This window comes from Microcaecilia unicolor, chromosome 5 (assembly GCF_901765095.1).
Source record: "Microcaecilia unicolor chromosome 5, aMicUni1.1, whole genome shotgun sequence".
NCBI classification, from domain to species: domain Eukaryota; kingdom Metazoa; phylum Chordata; class Amphibia; order Gymnophiona; family Siphonopidae; genus Microcaecilia; species Microcaecilia unicolor.
Window position 1 is genome coordinate 351,217,600 of NC_044035.1, and position 17,886 is coordinate 351,235,485.

At 43.9% G+C, this 17,886-nt stretch overlaps 1 protein-coding gene and 1 non-coding gene across 2 annotated transcripts in view; both read right to left on the reverse strand.

The window, feature by feature from the left end:
• The window catches only part of FBXO31 (F-box protein 31), an 86,242-nt gene extending 72,726 nt beyond the window's left edge, over positions 1–13,516 (reverse strand). The window contains exon 1 of the mRNA XM_030204561.1: positions 13,477–13,516. The gene's annotated coding sequence lies outside the window, so the exon portion shown is untranslated. The remainder of the gene's footprint in view (positions 1–13,476) is intronic.
• Positions 5,371–5,443, reverse strand: TRNAM-CAU. Its single transcript has one exon. It is a non-coding gene; the product is annotated as a tRNA-Met (tRNA).
• Positions 13,517–17,886: the final 4,370 nt, after the last annotated feature.

Below are 17,886 nucleotides of genomic sequence, written 5' to 3' on the forward strand. Positions count from 1 at the left end.
GGAAGGTATTCTTAAAACTGCAAACGCAGGGACTGCTAAGATCCAAGCAAAAGGTATTGGATTCTTAAAATGCAAAGTGTCTAATGAAGTTAAAGAAATTCCTGTAAGTGATGTCTTGTATATTCCCCAAGCAGTTTGCAATATGCTTAGTGTATCTACATTAGATAAGAAGGGATTTGTGATTCATTTTGAAAATAGTAAGTGCACAATCTCTAAAAATGATGAAGTGTATGCTGAAGCTTTTATGCATAATGATGTTTATAAGCTGAACATTTCAGGTGAAGCCTCACATATGGCGCAAGTAAGGAAGAATGATGGTAAATGTAGTCTGGAAATCTGGCATCGCCGCCTGGGACATCGTGATTCTAAGGTGATCCAGGATCTTTACAGTAAGCAACTGGCCACCGGCATTCAGATAAGTGCAGATGCTGGTAAAATGGAGAAATGCATAGACTGTGTTACTCAAAAAGGTGTGAGACCCTCATTTCCTGCATACACAGGAAATAGGAGTAATAAAGTACTGGACTTAATACACAGTGACTTATGTGGACCGTTTAATATCCCATCATTGGGAAATAACAGATTTGTGCTAATATTCTTGGATGATTTTTCTAGATATTGTGTGGCCTATTTGCTGAAAGAAAAAAGTCAAGTCACAGACATGCTGAAGAAATACGTAGCCATGGTGAGCAATAAATTTGAAAGAAAACCAAAGGTTCTTCAGACCGACAATGGTGGTGAGTTCACTTCACAAAGCATGCGCACATTTCTAGAACAAGAAGGCATTCAGCATATCACAACAGTAGCTTATACACCAGAGCAAAATTCTGTTGCAGAGAGAAAATTTAGGTCACTTGTGGAAATGACCAGATGTATGCTGTCAGATAGCAATCTCCCTAAAAGACTATGGGGGGAAGCCATTCTCACAGCAGTGTACCTACAAAACAGAATGCCAACTAAAGGCGCTGAGCGCACACCACATGAGACATGGCATGGTAGGAAGCCAACCTGTCACACATAAGAACATTTGGAAGTACAGCATATGCTCATGTACCAAAACAAAGAAGGCATAAGCTGGATTCCACAACAGAAAGGGGCATTTTAGTTGGCTATGCTCCAGGACACAAAGGATATAGAATTTTGAATCTGAAAACTGGCATTGTTGGCATAAGACATGTTACATATTTTGATGAAAACAAAAGGGTTGATAAAGGCTGGATTATCCCAGATGAGCCTTATCATCCAGAATATGAAACTAGAACCATAATAGACATGCCAGTGTATATAAATGCCATACCAAGGCAGATGTCTGAAAGCAACTCACCTGTATCTAACGAGGAACAGGCAGAGGAAGCAGACACAGAAAGGATCATTGAAGAAGACAGTACAGTTGGAGAAGGGGAATCAATTGGAGAAGGACTCTCAGATTTAGAGGATGCGGAAAGGTCAGACCAACCTGTTGTCAGACGCTCATCCAGGGAAAACAAAGGTGTTCCACCCCCAAGACTGTCTTACCTAACAAAGTCAGCAGAAGCTCAAGAGCCCTTAACATGGGATGAGATTGAGAAAATGCCAGCAGAAGAAGCTGCTGAATGGCATAAAGCTGCACAAGAAGAAATTGATGCATTGGATAAAAATAATACTTGGATTCTTACAAAATTACCTCCTGGCAAGAAAGCTATAGGATGCAAATGGGTATTCAAGTTAAAAAGGAATGCACAAGGAAAAGTGGAAAGGTATAAAGCCAGATTAGTGGCAAAGGGATATCTTCAAAAATATGGAGAAGATTTTGATGAAGTGTTTGCACCTGTAGTGAAACACACGACAATTAGAACACTTCTGAGCATTGCAGTCTCAAAAGGCATGCAAGTCAAACACATTGATGTGAAAACAGCGTTTCTTCACGGAGATATAACTGAAGACTTGTACATGGAACAGCCAACAGGTTTCATAAATACAAAACAAAGACAGCTAGTGTGTAAATTAAACAAAGGTCTTTGTGGATTAAAGCAAAGTGCAGAATGTTGGAATGAAAAATTGCATGAAATATTGGCAAATTTAGGATTTAAGCAAGGTGAAGCAGATAAATGCTTGTACACTAGGTGCAGAAATGGACAATATGCATACATTTTAGCTTTTGTTGATGATCTGCTCATTGCAAGCGAAAGTGAGCAAGAGTACAAGGACATTGTAAAATATTTAAACCTCAATGTTGAGATAAAAGAACTTGGTAATGTGTCATACTATCTTGGTATAGAAATTGAGAAACAAAATGATGGTTCTTATCTTCTAAGCCAGAAGCAGAAAATAAATGAGCTTATTGAAAGTTTAGGTATGCAAGATGCCCAAGTTGTAAGCACTCCCATGATCACTGATTTTCTGAAGGATGAAACAGTAAGAGAACCTTTACCAGATAACATCCAATATAGATCAGCCATAGGTAAGCTTTTATATCTAGCTACCACATACAGGGCTGATATAGCAAATGCAGTAGGAATTTTGAGCAGAAGGGTCAGCTCACCTACCAAATCAGATTGGACTGCAGTTAAAAGGATGGTAAGGTATTTAAAGGGTACCATTGATTGTAAATTAAAGGTTTCAGCCAATAGTAATCCAAAACTAATATGTTACTGTGATTCAGATTGGGCAGGGGATCATTCTGATTATAAATCCACAAGTGGATATGTGTTTATGTATGGAAATGTACAAATTTCATGGGCCAGTCATAAACAAAGTATTGTGAGTTTGTCTTCTACAGAAGCTGAATACGTGGCCGTATCGGAAGCGTGCAGAGAACTGATGTGGATTGAAAAACTTTTGCTGGATTTTGGAATAGCTGAAAAGAGACCAATCCAGATAATGGAAGATAATCAGAGCTGCATCCGACTGTCACAGAATGACAAGGTTCAGTCACGCACCAAGCACATCGCAACGAAATACCACAACGTGCGAGAGTTGGCAAAAGAAGGGGTCATCAGTCTACACTATTGTCACACCAGTGAGATGACAGCTGACATCATGACCAAACCGTTACCCAGAGAACATTTTGTGAATCTGCGTATAAAGCTTGGACTTTGTATGAATAAATAATTGCATGACAGTTATGCATGAGAAGGGGTTTGTTGGAATGTAATTGTATTTTACATGCATTGCCTGTCACCTATTATTTCTCTGTGATTACTCTGTGACCTCTGATGTGAATTACTTAGAGAGGTCACACTGCTATGTAACTTCCTGTGGGGGTTAGATGCAGCACATGCAGCACATGGAGCACATGGAGCTCATGTTCTCTCCTAACCTGAGAGGATCTGTGGTGGTGTGAGCATCCATTACCATCTAAGCACATGGAAGGAGCTGATAATACAAATGTATAGTAATATGTATATATAAGCCTGTCTGATTATAATCTAACTACAAACTGTGAGTAAACAGATGTTTTGTTACTTCAACTTTAAAGTGACTCAGCAGTGAATTATTCAGGGATGAATGAGAGAGAGATGAAGAAAGAAATTAACATTTCTAAAGCTGAAGCTGTGTGTACTAAAATCTGCTAATTATTTACTACAAATAATCCAACATTTTTTCCCTTTTTTCTAATACGTGGAATATATTTGTCCTGAACCTCCAGGATGGTGTTTTTAAACAGCATCCACGCCTGATGCAAGTTTTTTACTCTGCGAGCTGCTCCTTTCAGTCTTTTTTTCACCATTTTTCTCATTTTGTCGTAATCACCTTTTCTATAGTTAAACGCTAGCGTACTTGATTTCCTAGTTTCACTTCCTTCAATGCCAATATCAAAACCGATCATATTATGATCACTGTTATCAAGCGGCCCTCGTATCGTTACCCCCTGCACTAGATCATGAGCACCACTAAGGACTAAGTCTAGTATTTTTCCTTCTCTTGTCGGCTCCTGAACTAGCTGTTCCATGAAGCTGTCCTTGATTTCATCAAGAAATCTTATGTCCCTTGCGTGTACAGATGTTACATTACCCCAGTCTATATGCGGGTAATTGAAATCCCCCATTATTATTGTGTTGCCCAGTTTGTTTGCGTCCCTGATTTCCTTTAACATTTCCGCATCCGTCTGTTCGTCCTGGCCAGGCGGACGGTAGTACACTCCTATCACTATCCTTTTCCCCTTTGCACATGGAATTTCAATCCACAGTGATTCCAAGGAGTGTTTTGCTTCCTGCAGAATTTTCAATCTATTTGATTCAAGGCTCTCGTTAATATACAATGCTACCCCTCCACCAATCCGATTCACCCTATCACTACGATATAATTTGTACCCCGGTATGACAGTGTCCCACTGGTTATCCTCCTTCCACCAGGTCTCAGAGATGCCTATTATATCTAATTTTTCATTTAGTGCAATATATTCTAACTCCCCCATCTTATTTCTTAGGCTCCTGGCATTTGCCCATTAGTGCGTGAGCCCTAACTGACACCTATGGAAAGGGCTCATGTGGTTGGCATGTGGCAATGTAGCTGTCCCCCAACACACTGCCCTCTCTAGTGCCAGGGAAGCATGCACAGATGCTTGAACATGAGCCACAGTGGTGCATTTGAACACATGGGATGCATGCACTAGTGCTTACCGCCACTTAGTAAAAGGAACCCTTAATTTGTAAGAGAAAAAGACAGACAGAAGCTCATTTAGCAAAGATTGTTAAAAGCACCTCTATAAATCTAGCAGGTCTCATGGAGATATGACATACAGGCTTTTCCTGGGGCTGAGGGAGCATTTTTCTCCTATTTTACTGTTGTGTTGTCTGCATTGTTTAGTCAGAGGCAGACAATAGAGCTTTACGTTCTAGAACGTCTGGTAAACAATCACAATAGAGCTCTGCGTTCTAGAACGTCTGATATAAACAATCAGGATTAAAAGAAACAATATAGAACAACAGAGCGGACTGATCTCGGCAGATAAATACATGATTGTCTCCCGTTAGAACGGCAACTAAGGAAGTGGGGTGGTTGCTGGGAGGGAGCTTCTGCCGACGTTGCACTTACTGCCCGCAGATCTCTGTGGGACGTAAAGGAGATCACGGGGAACCAGAGCCGGGGAACGTTGTGAGCAACTGAACCCTCAAACGCTGGAGCAGAATACGAGCCTACCGGAGGAGAAGCGCTGTATCGGAGGGAACAAGGAGGCAATGTTGTTCCGTACCTCCCTGCTCGTGTGCCAGCCGCCCCTCCTCCACTCTTGCAACAATGCAAAGAGAAATTGCTAACTTAAAGTAAAAAAAGAAGCAGACAAAGCAAGTTTGGAAATGGTAGTAACGTAATATTTCGATATTATACTCAGTTACTGTAGTAGAAAATAAATTAGTTTGATTAATGTTCCAAAGCAAAAAAAAAAATCTCTGCCCCGTGTGAGGATCGAACTCACGACCTTCAGATTATGAGACTGACGCGCTACCTACTGCGCTAACGAGGCGCTGAGATAACAAAACCTCAAAAGCTGTTTATAATAAAGATAAGTCCAGTGAATGTGTTAAATTACTTTCAGGCTTTACCCTGATGTACAAACGTACATACACAAACCATAGCTCAACTATAGAGATGTGGCTCTAACACTTTGAAGAAGAGCAGACTTGAGTGCCTGCAAAATCTATGAAAACAAATCATTCAGGTATAATTGTGTCTTGGTATTTCCATTCATTCAGTACAACACAGCTCTGTGGATGTCAGTGGATGCTGAACCCCCCCCCCCCCCCTCCCTGATATTGAACAAAATGCCTTCATTGTGTCAGGGAGCAACCTTACAAAAACACTTGCAAGCATATACAGCAACATATAAATGGCAAACATAGCAGCAATTTATAATTAACAGTTAAACCTCTCTAACAGTAGCACCACACAATTATCTAGATAACATTTTATAAAGCTTATAGCATAATCTTCCAGATAATCGTATGCTGATATTCCAAAGGAGGTGGTACATCTTCCTATTTTTCTAGCGGGCAAAAAAAAAAAAAAAAAAAAATAGTAAGAACTACTACTACTACTTAGCATTTCTATAGCGCTGCCAGGGTTACGCAGCGCTGTACAAGTTTAAACACGGGGAGGGACAGTCCCTGCTCAAGAGAGCCGATACCCTCCACACATTTTCCTGTCTAAAGCCAATTTCCCCCATGCATTTTCTATCTTTCTTCCCCAGCATGCTCTCCTCCACCTCCATCCCAGATGGTCCCCATGTCCATCTTCATCCCGTCTCCCAACCCCTTCAAGCTGGCTCTCCCCCCAGTGTATTTTAAATCTATATTTACTCTATAAATTTGTTGGCAGTGCCACCTCTGGAACGACTCCTGGTTTCTACAGGCACCACATGATTCAGCAAGTTTGAGCTGTTCAGTGCTCGGCCTTCCCCACTGCTCTCTCAGTCTTATGATGATAGTGACACATACCTAAAGCTTTTACAGAGATATGAATGGTGCAACTAGAAAACAGAACAGCTGACATGGATGAAGTGCCAGTGGAGGAAGAGTCATAGGATCACATTTTTTTTTTTAGTTGCAACATTTTTATCGATGGCAGGACACAGTCTACAAAGATTCTCATATAACAGTATATATAACAAGAACAAAGTTTTATACAGTCCGTCATCAAACTTTAACAATTTTAACCCCAACCCCCCTACCTTCAGCAGTTTGTAGTATCCCCCCTCTACAACCCCTCCCCCACTAACCCCCTCCCTCCCAATTGCTAACCTTTTCTCCCCTCTGCCCCCAAGGACTTGTACTCTGATAGTCCGAGTGAGCCCCCTCCCCCATCATAGATCTTAACACAAAGCATGGAGGGTCCTAACAAAAAAAGGTAATATATAGTCTCCTTGAAGCACATTATTATGACAAACTAAAAAGCAGACTTTGCCCTCTGGGACTCAATCCCTGTATATAAGGGTTCCAGATATGCGTAAAGTGTTGGAGCCATTTCGGAGATCCCTTCGCTTCCCTTGCCTCCCACATTGCTAACACATAAGTACATAAGTAATGCCATACTGGGAAAAGACCAAGGGTCCATCGAGCCCAGCATCCTGTCCACGACAGCGGCCAATCCAGGCCAAGGGCACCTGGTGAGCTTCCCAAACGTACTTTTCCAAGTCCGTTTAGTAGCGGTTTATGGACTTGTCCTTTAGGAAACCGTCCAACCCCTTTTTAAACTCTGCTAAGCTAACCGCCTTCACCACTTTCTCTGGCAACGAATTCCAGAGTTTAATTACACGTTGGGTGAAGAAACATTTTCTCTGATTTGTTTTAAATTTACTACACTGTAGTTTCATTGCATGCCCCCTAGTCCTAGTATTTTTGGAAAGCGTGAACAGACGCTTCACATCCACCTGTTCCACTCCACTCATTATTTTATATACCTCTATCATGTCTCCCCTCAGCCGTCTCTTCTCCAAGCTGTATAGCCCTAGCCTCCTTAATCTTTCTTCATAGGGAAGTCGTCCCATCCCCGCTATCATTTTAGTCGCCCTTCGCTGCACCTTTTCTAATTCTACTATATCTTTCTTGAGATGCGGCGACCAGAATTGAACACAATACTCAAGGTGCGGTCGCACCATGGAGCGATACAACGGCATTATAACATCCTCACACCTGTTTTCCATACCTTTCCTAATAATACCCAACATTCTATTTGCTTTCTTAGCCGCAGCAGCACACTGAGCAGAAGGTTTCAGTGTGTTATCGACGACGACACCCAGATCCCTTTCTTGGTCCGTAACTCCTAACGTGGAACCTTGCATGACGTAGCTATAATTCGGGTTCTTTTTTCCCACATGCATCACCTTGCACTTGCTCACATTAAACATCATCTGCCATTTAGCCGCCCAGTCTCCAAGGTCCTCTTGTAATTTTTCACAATCCTGTCGCGATTTAACGACTTTGAATAACTTTGTGTCATCAGCAAATTAATTACCTCGCTAGTTACTCCCATCTCTAAATCATTTATAAATATATTAAAAAGCAGCGGTCCTAGCACAGACCCCTGAGGAACCCCACTAACTACCCTTCTCCATTGTGAATACTGCCCATTTAAACCCACTCTCTGTTTCCTATCCTTCAACCAGTTTTTAATCCACAATAGGACATTTCCTCCTATCCCATGACCCTCCAATTTCCTCTGTAGCCTTTCATGAGGTACCTTGTCAAACGCCTTTTGAAAATCCAGATACACAATATCAACCGACTCCCCTTTGCCCACATGTTTGTTCACTCCTTCAAAGAATTGAAGTAAATTGGTCAGGCAAGATTTCCCCACACAAAAGCCATGCTGACTTGGTCTCAATAATCCATGTCCTCGGATGTGCTCTGTAATTTTGTTTTTGATAATAGCCTCTACCATTTTCCCAGGCACCGACGTCAGACTCACCGGTCTATAATTTCCCGGATCTCCCCTGGAGCCTTTTTTAAAAATGGGCGTTACATTGGCCACCCTCCAATCTTCCGGTACCACGCTCGATTTTAAGGATAAGTTGCATATCACTAGCAGTAGCTCCGCAAGCTCGTTTTTCAGTTCTATCAGTACTCTAGGATGAATACCATCCGGTCCAGGAGATTTGCTACTCTTCAGTTTGCCGAACTGCCCCATTAAGTCCTCCATGTTTACAGTGAAGTCAGTAAGTTTCTCCGACTCGTCCGCTTGAAATACCATTTCCGACACCGGTATCCCACCCAAATCTTCCTCGGTGAAGACCGAAGCAAAGAATTCATTCAGTCTCTCCGCTACGTCTTTGTCTTCCTTGATCGCCCACGTATACCTGATTCCTCCAGTGCCAATAAGCTGGTGGTTCCGTAGTTATCCAAAACTGCAAGATATTTTTCCGGGCCACCATAGTCTACGACATAGTAAACGCGCTCCCTTAGTTTGTGTACAAAAAGCTGATTGCGTGTCAAGCACAAAATGCTCCCAGGTCTCAGTCACTGGGGTCTAGCCCATGGCCTCCTGTGAGGAGCCCACATGTGCCAACTGCTGTCTAGACATGTAGGCCCGCATGACCACTCTATAGCCACATTCTCGCAGTCTCTCATCAGAGGTAAGACCCAGGATGCCCCTCAGCGTGGCCCCAACATCCCATCCCGCCAGCGACAACCCCGACTCCTGTTCACATATTTGACTATTGAGAAGTTTTTTATGGGTTTCCTTTTCACTAATGCTCTATGACAATCCTGTGGCCTCCAGTTCCTGAAAAAATGCACGCATTTTATGTCCCAGTCGAGCCCTCAACAATGTTTGGTTCAAAGCTAATACATAGGATCACATTTGAGGTCAATGGGGGCAGCCACTGATTTCTGGGCCTTGCAATGAAGAACACTGGTACAGGGGGTGAAGTTCTTCTGTACATGAAACAGGAGCAGGATCTGACTGTGATCATATCTGACGAGCTTAAAGTGGCCAGACAAGCAGACATGGTGACAGCAAAAGTCAGAAGGATACTTAAGTGCGCACAGGGATAGGAATGGACAGCAGAAAAATGTAGTCGATAGAGCCTCTCTGTAAGACTCTGGTGAGAACTAATTTGGAGTACTTCAAAGGATATACACTGGATAGAGCTGGTCCAGAAGCTGGCTACTAAAGTGATCAACAAGCTACTACTATTACTTATTTCTATAGCGCTACAAGACATGCACAGCAACTTTTCAAAATGATGGGGGAGGGGGAAGTCCTAGATTCAACCCAAATTACCTGCCCTATCCGAACACAATGTAGGTGTTGTTCAATATTAAGGGTGCTGAAGCATCCACTGGACTCATAGAGCTGGCACCTATGGTCATAGGAGCCAACTTTTCAAAATGATTGGGGGTGCTGAAATTTTTTTTCTTTTTTTACAGGCAGTGTGTCTCCCCCCCCCCCCCCCCCCCATCTTAAAATTCTGTCTACTGCAGTCTTCACCTGGGCAGTAGCAGCATCACTTATAGGCTGCCTGCAACCTGCGCAAGGACTTCTTCCCTGAACAGTCCCACCCCTCAGTCCCCCTGTACTGTGCAAATATAAAGAGATGCAAATTTCAAAAACTGACATATTTCAATCACTATACTATAGGCAAACAAATACAAATAAAACAAAACAAATAGAAAATATGATATCACTAGTAAAAAAGCCCCGTTTCTGATGCAAATGAAACGGGGGCTAGCAAGGTTTTCTTCAGAGTGTGCATGTGGGAGTGTGTGTCCCTGCCCTCTCTCCCTCCCCCTCCCCCTTCCGAGTCCAGTCCTTCAGTGTTAAGTTTCCTGCTGTTCTGTGTTTTTGTTACAGAGAGAGTGAGGGCATCTCTCTCCCCTCCCCCCTCTGAGTCCTTCACTGTGTGAGATTTCGTGCTGTGCTGTTTTCCTTCACTCATGGGGAAACCGGATATCTCTGGCGCTTCACACTTCCGGCTGGAGGCTTCATAGAACGTTGGTCTGCCTTTTATATATATAGAATTTTAGTGGACTAAATACATTTTTCAATTAGCTTTCAAAGGCCAAAACCTCTTTCCTCAGGTCAGGACAGTATACTGCTGTTATGATATTCTGTTCTGACATAAGAAAGGAGCGTTTGGTCTCCAAACATTAGTCAAACATTTATTAAAATTAGTCCAGTAAAGGTATCACCTTACTTCCATTTTCTGTATTTATTAACACAGCTACCACACTACTTTATCCTAAACTAAAAATAAAATTCATTTTTTCCTACCTTTGTGGTCTGGCCGTTTACTGTTTCTAATTGTGTTGGTCCCAGTCTCTTGTTTCTTCTTTCCTCGATCTTTAACTTTCCCCCCTTTCCATCCAGCGTCTACCCCCTCTCTTCCCCCTTTCCATCCAGCATCTGCCCCCTCTCTCTTCCCTCTTCTCATCCAGTGTCTATTTTCTCCATCTATGTGTAGTTTTTCTCCTCTCTCCCCTGCCCTCTCCCCCCATCCATATCCAGTAATTCTCCTCTCTCCCCTGCCCTCCCATCCATACTACTACTACTACTTATCATTTCTATAGCGCTACAAGGCATACGCAGTGCTGTACACCATACACAAAAAGACAGTCCCTGCTCAAAGCGCTTACAATCTAGAACTAGATGCATCCATCATTCTCTGTTCACTGCAGTGTGGCACAGGTAAAGAGTAACCATACCACACATTTATACAGAACCCTGTCTGATTTTGCAGGGCACTTTCTCCACATACCATGTTCCAAGACATAAAGCAGCACTCAGGCTCTTTGAGGATCAATACATTCAGTGCATTTTATTCTACACTAGTAAAAAAGGCCCGTTTCTGACACAAATGAAACGGGCGCTAGCAAGGTTTTCCTCGGAGTGTGTATGTTTGGGAGAGTGTATGTGAGAGTGACTTTGAGAGTCAGAGTGAAAGCGTGAGTCCAATCCATGCACCTCTGTCACCTGGCCCCTCCATTCATCCCTATCCAGCAATTCCCCTCTCTCCCTGAGGCCTGCCCTGCAATCCATATGCATCCATGGCCATCTGTCCCCTCCATTCATCCCTATCCAGCAATTCCCCTCTCCCTGAGTCCTGCCCTTCCAATCCATGCCCATCCATGCTCCTTTGTCACCTGGCCCCTCCATTCATCCCTATCCAGCAATACCCCTCTCTCCCTGAGGCCTGCCCTGCAATCCATATCCATCCATGCCCATCTGTCCCCTCCATTCATCCCTATCCAGCAATTCCCCTCTCTCCCTGAGTCCTGCCCTCCCAATCCATGCCCATCCATGCTCCTGTGTCCCCTGCCCCCTCCATTCATCCCTATCCAGCAATTCCCCTCTCCCTGAGTCCTGCCCTCCCAATCCATGCTCATCCATGCTCCTGTGTCCCCTGCCCCCTCCATTCATCCCTTTCCAGCAATTCCCCTCTCTCCCTGAGTCCTGCCCTCCCAATCCATGCCCATCCATGGTCCTCTGTCCCCTGCCCCCTCCATTCATCCCTTTCCAGCAATTGCCCTCTCTCCCTGAGCCCTGCCCTCCCAATCCATGGCCATCCATGCTCCTATGTCCCCTGCCCCCTCCATTCATCCCTTTCCAGCAATTCCCCTCTCTCCCTGAGCCCTGCCCTCCCAATCCATGCCCATCCATGCTCCTATGTCCCCTGCCCCCTCCATTCATCCCTTTCCAGCAATTCCCCTCTCTCCCTGAGCCCTGCCCTCCCAATCCATGCCCATCCATGCTCCTCTGTCCCCTGCCGCCTCCATTCATCCTTTTCCAGCAAGTCCCCTCTCTCCCTTCCATGACCCCCCCTCGCATCCATGCTCCTCTCTCTCCCATGTCCCAGCCTGGCCCGCCCTCTTCTCTCCCCCCCCCTTCGCATCCATTCTGTTGTTTCTCCCCTGCCCTCCCTCTCCCATTGTTGTACTTTACTGGCCACCCTCTTCTCTCCCCCCAACATGCGTGTGTTTTTTTTTTTTTTCTTGGTTTTAAATTTACCTCCGTGGCGGTTCCGGCAGCGAAGCGTCAGGGAAGGAGGCGGTGCTGCCGACGTCTAGGTTTCCCTTCGCTGTGTTCCGCCTTCTTTTGACGTCATCCTTGACGTCAGAAGAAGGCGGAACACAGCGAAGGGAAGGCTAGACGTCGAGAGCGCCGCCTCCTTCCCTGACGCTTCGCTGCCGAGCGATGCGATTGGTTGAGTGTCATTGCTCCGCCCTCGACGTCATCACGTTTGACGCGTGGGCGGGGCAGACACAATGCGATCTCACCCCCTTCACTTTTAGAATGTTGGCTAAGAGAGGCTTCATTAGAACGTTGGAGGTGCGTTTTATATAGAGAGATTTTATCCTATTCTCATTTGAGATTGTATTTCAAAGGAAACACTGTGCATATTTTACTAGTTATGGATAGTTCCCTGGTGCAACCACCGTTCTTCAAATTATGCTAGAATACAATTAATGTAGTCTACTACACAAAGCTCAGGAGTAGCTGGTTCCAATAGTAAAGGAATAAGACTTAACATACCACTCCTATTAAAAGTGCAGCACAAAGACACTAACCCTGCCCAAACTTCTGAACAGGCTACTTTTCAAAATGCAAAGTGATTTTTCTACATTCTCGGCTAGAAGAACCATAAACCCTTCTTTAGCATTTCAATTACAATTTTAAAACAGAGAACAAAAAAATGTTTTTCTTGCCATTGCACCATCTCCTTTTGGTTTCTCATCAGTATGTGTCACAGCAGTTTAAGGTTCAAATGACATTTGACCTTTTTAAACATTTGTAACAGCAGCCAGAGATAAAACAGAGCATCATTTAATCGGGAAAGACTCGGTGCTTGCAGTCTGTTTGAGGGGTGTAGGCAGGAGAAATTTATTATAAATATTAAGACAAATCATGGCCATTAACTGAAAAGAAAAAAGTAACCCTAAACATGAGCCCTTAGGGCACTTTAGTCTCACTTTCAAAGACACATTTTTTCATGAAATAAGAGGACAACACAAATTAAACTTTTTTCTACCTCCTGTTAGTTTAAAATCTATTGCTTTGATTTACCTGACTGAAGGGCACAGCACAGCAGGCTACCTCTTGTCTTCTCTCCTTATCTCTCTCAGCCTCCCGCCCTTGTGTAAACAGGAAATGAGGGTGGGACCTCAGAGAGGCAGCCTGCTGAGCTCCAGCCTGTTTTGCTTTCACTGCTGTGTGCTCAGGTAAAATCAGTTTTAAGTGCTGGCTGAGCTGCAGGAAAGCAAGGAGGGCAGGTTTCAAAATATTGGGGGTGCTTGAGCACCCACAGCACCCACGGAGTCGGCGCCTCTGGCCTATGGTCATAAGACACCCAGGGACATACTTAAAAAGCTAAGCATGTATACCCTAGAGAAAAGGCAGGATTGAGAAAGCATGAAAGAGACATTTAAATGGGCCACTTTCAACAGAAAAGAGGTTCTGGAACAATGGGTCATAGGATAAGGGTAAAAATAGATAGACTCCAGAATAATCTACAGAAAGGGTGGTGAATGCAGGGAAACAACAAGCCAGTGGAGGGGGTGAAGACAAGGGCCACATCAGAACCAGTGTTGCCAGGTGGGCGGTTTTCTGCGACCCGCCGCGGGAAATTTTTGCCCGCGGCGGGTTGCGGTTTTTTGGGCTGGTTTTTGTGCTTCGGGCGGTTTTTTTAGGTGGCTTTTTTGGCCGCGGTGGGCGGGGTTAGTGACGTTTTTGGGCGGGGTTAGTGACGTGGGAGGCGGGGTTAGTGACGTGGGAGGCGGGGTTAGAGATGTGGGAGGCGGGGTTAGTGACGGGGAAGGCGGGGCCGATGACGGCGGGGGCGGGGGTGATGACGGCGGGGGCGGGGGTGATGACGCGGGGTGCGGGGGTGTCAGGGGCGGGGTTTGAGTTTGGGCGGGTTTTGGGCTGGATTTTGGGCTCCTTTAGGCTGGAAAAATATTTTCCACCTGGCAACCCTGATCAGAACTGAATAAAGCATGGGACAAGCATAGAAGATCCCTGAGAGAGAGACATGATTCTACACCTAGCTAGATGGCTTGGGTGGGCACAGGGTCTCTGGTGCCCCCCTGCAGACTATCAGTTGGTGCCCCCCCATCCCCCCGTCTCGCTTCTTCATTAGATGTTTCTCCATTGCTACCTGTCTTTCCTTTAGACTGAAAACTACAGGCCCAGCCAGACCCGACAAAAGGGTCTACCACACCCTTCAATGTCAAGCATATACTAGAAAACTGTAAATTAGTTTACACAGGAAAGCAGTTTAAAAAAATAAACACAATTCCTGCTGTTTCTTAACACTGCTCTCCAGAGAAAGCACTGCCTTTATAAAGAGGCTTTTCAGTGGGACTTAGCCTATTAAAAACTATTAGCATAATTAGGAATGGCCAGCCCTTGTAACTGCCTCCCTGGCTCACTCAGAGCCCAGTCTCTTGGAGACTGCTATACATTGCAAAATAAGATAGCAGATTTAAATTCTCAAAGTGGACATATTCCAAACACTAAAATGAAAATAAAACGATTTTTTTCTACCTTTGTTGGCTGGTGACTTTCTTTTTCTGATCATGCTGGCCCAGTATCTGATTCGCTTACCGTGTCGGCACGGCCCTGGGTGGGCAAACTGGATAGGCCATATGTTCTTTACCTGCAGCCATGTTCTCTTTTTCTCTGCAAAACCTTCAGTAAAGTCTTATGATATATTTAAAAAACAGACATTAATCTAAACTGCAATCTGGTCCCAGTATTTCTCTTCAAGTACAGTGCACTCCATTTAAGTGCACGTCGGATAAGCGCGTGCTCTGTTTAACTGCGTGCCGTACTTCGGTCCCGTTTTTGGCACCATCAGTTTCTATGGGGACAAACTTATGGGAGTGAGAAGTTGGAACCCCTCGTCATTGGAAAGAGCAAACAGCCCCGTTGCTTCAAGAAAGTTAAGCGACTTCCTGTGTCATACGAGGCTAACGCAAATTCATGGATGACTGGGGAAATTTGGAAGCAGTGGCTAAAGAAGTTAGACACTAGAATGCGGGCACAAAAGCATCAGATTTTGTTGCTTTGTGATAATTGTGCTGCACACAGTGATGATGTCTGGCTAACGTCAAGGTGGTCTTCCTGCCACCAACCTATGGATCAGGGCATAATAGCCAATTTCAAACAACATTATCGGGCTCTTGTGCTATGTCATCTGATGAGCGTTATGGATGACCAGACTGCAAAGGACAAATGTGCTGTTGAACTTGCTCGTAATCTATCACTGTTGGATTCCCTACATATGCACAAAGAAGCCTGGAATCATGTTACACAGGCAACCATTGTGAACTGCTACAAGCGGGCAAGCTTTGTTAAGGATGTGGAGAGGGACGAAACAGATGCAGCTGTTGCAAAAGCGTCAGATGAAGAGGTTATTGACATCCCAGCCTGTGTTACTGAAGAGGAGTTTTATCACTACGTAGCTGTTGATTATGATCTACAAACAGCTGACGATAGCACTGATGTCGAGATATGCGCCTACACGCAGGCAACAATGGCTGATAATGAAACAGATGATGAAATGAGCAGCGAGCCACATGCAGACGAAATTCAACAACCTCCTCCTGTCACTTTTGCAAGAGCGTTGAAGAGTCTCAACACCGTGCGGGCCTATCTGAAGGCCACTGGATGTCAGTGCTATGACAGTTTTTACCGTCTGGCAGATGTAGTCTATGGAACTCACAGACCCAATAGTGTACAGAGGACTATAAATTAATATTTCAAGTAAGCCTAACGTTAGTTAACGGAGACTGTATACTGTACTTATAGTAATAAACAGTACTGTACATATGTTTATCAGATGTCAAGCTTCTTTGGGTCACAACGGTTAAGTGCACGCTCCGGTTAACTGCATGCATTTCTTTGGTCCCAGACTCTTGCACTTAAGCGGATTGCACTGTATTAGTATGTTTCATAATTTTTTATTGATGATAAACGAGGAGAAATACATGCAGTAACGACAGAGACAAAATGGCATCAACAAAACTTTCAAAGGAGTAATGACATGGTAAAGTTTATCATCAACCTTTTTTATAACATTTCCTCCCTTCCCCCTAGCCCCCCCTTCCCCCCCCCTTTTATATTCGTCCTTTTATAATTCTTCAATTTGCTTAGTGACGATTTATAGTCATCTATATTTCTTGGAGGAGTAACATCCAATTATAAAGTAAATATCCCTCACAATCGTTAAATCAATATGTTAGCACGTAGACATGTCCAAATGTCAGTTACCATTGTGGATTGTGTATTATTCTTCCCCTCCCTTTCTCTACCCTTCCCTCCCCTCCTAACTCCCACTCCCATGTGTTCCTAAGGTGTCCACATGAACCCATACATACCTGCACTGTATTAGTAAGGTGGCTTAATTTATTGATCTTCACTGCCAGTCAGGGCCTAAGTGCTACGGGGCATTATTAAAGCATGTCTGGCTCCTGAATCAAAGCAGGATTTAAAATCAAAAGCAGTCCAAAACAATAATTGAATGTATTATTATGCTGGCAAAAAGCACACAATGATCTGAAAAGATATACGAATCTTTCAGTCCAATATACACAGTCCCCCCAGATTCTATATATTGCGGCTTGATTTCCGCATGGAAATCTTACATATTCTAATAACAATACACACAACTTAATTGCCTAACTAGCTAATCAGTGCTGTTAATTGGATGTTAACAAGCAATTATCAGCAATAATTGGTATTAAGATTCACATGCACAACTCATTAAGTGTATTCTGTAATGTGGTACGCCTAAATTCTAAGTTGCATAGTTGAAAAGGGGGTGTGGCCATGGGTGGGGTGTGGGCATTTCTACAATCTCTGCACGTTCTTTTAGAATATACCCGTTCTGCGCCTAATATAAGCATCGGGATTTATGCCAAGCAAAACATAGCCTAAATGGGCGCAACCAAATGTAATCGCGTGCAGAAGCGCTGACCGTATTCTATATACTGTGCGGAACGTTAAGCTGATACTATAAGATGTAGGCGTACTTTGCAGAATATGCCTAGGTGGATTGTTTTTGCACGCAGATTTTTCAGGTGCCACATATATAGTCTAACCTAGTATATATAGAAAAGGAAGAAGATCCCTAGTTGAAAAGAAATGTAGACCGTAGGTATGAACTAGAGTCTTATGGTATGACAATCTCAAAGTAAGTCAAGGACACAGGACAGGAGGAGTAGCCTAGTGGTTAGTGCAGCAGACTTTGATGCTGGGGAACTGGGTTCAATTCCCACTACAGCTCCTTGTGACTCTGGGCAAGTCACCTAATCCACCTTGAATGTAGTTGGAAAAACCACAGAAAGGCAGTATATTAAGTCCCTTTCCCTTCATATTCTTTATCTGTTGTCAGATGCAGTAGTATACATTCAAGATGTAATTGTTTTTTTGTTCTGATCTCACCTGGTTATTCAGGCACACTTTTTCAGTTGT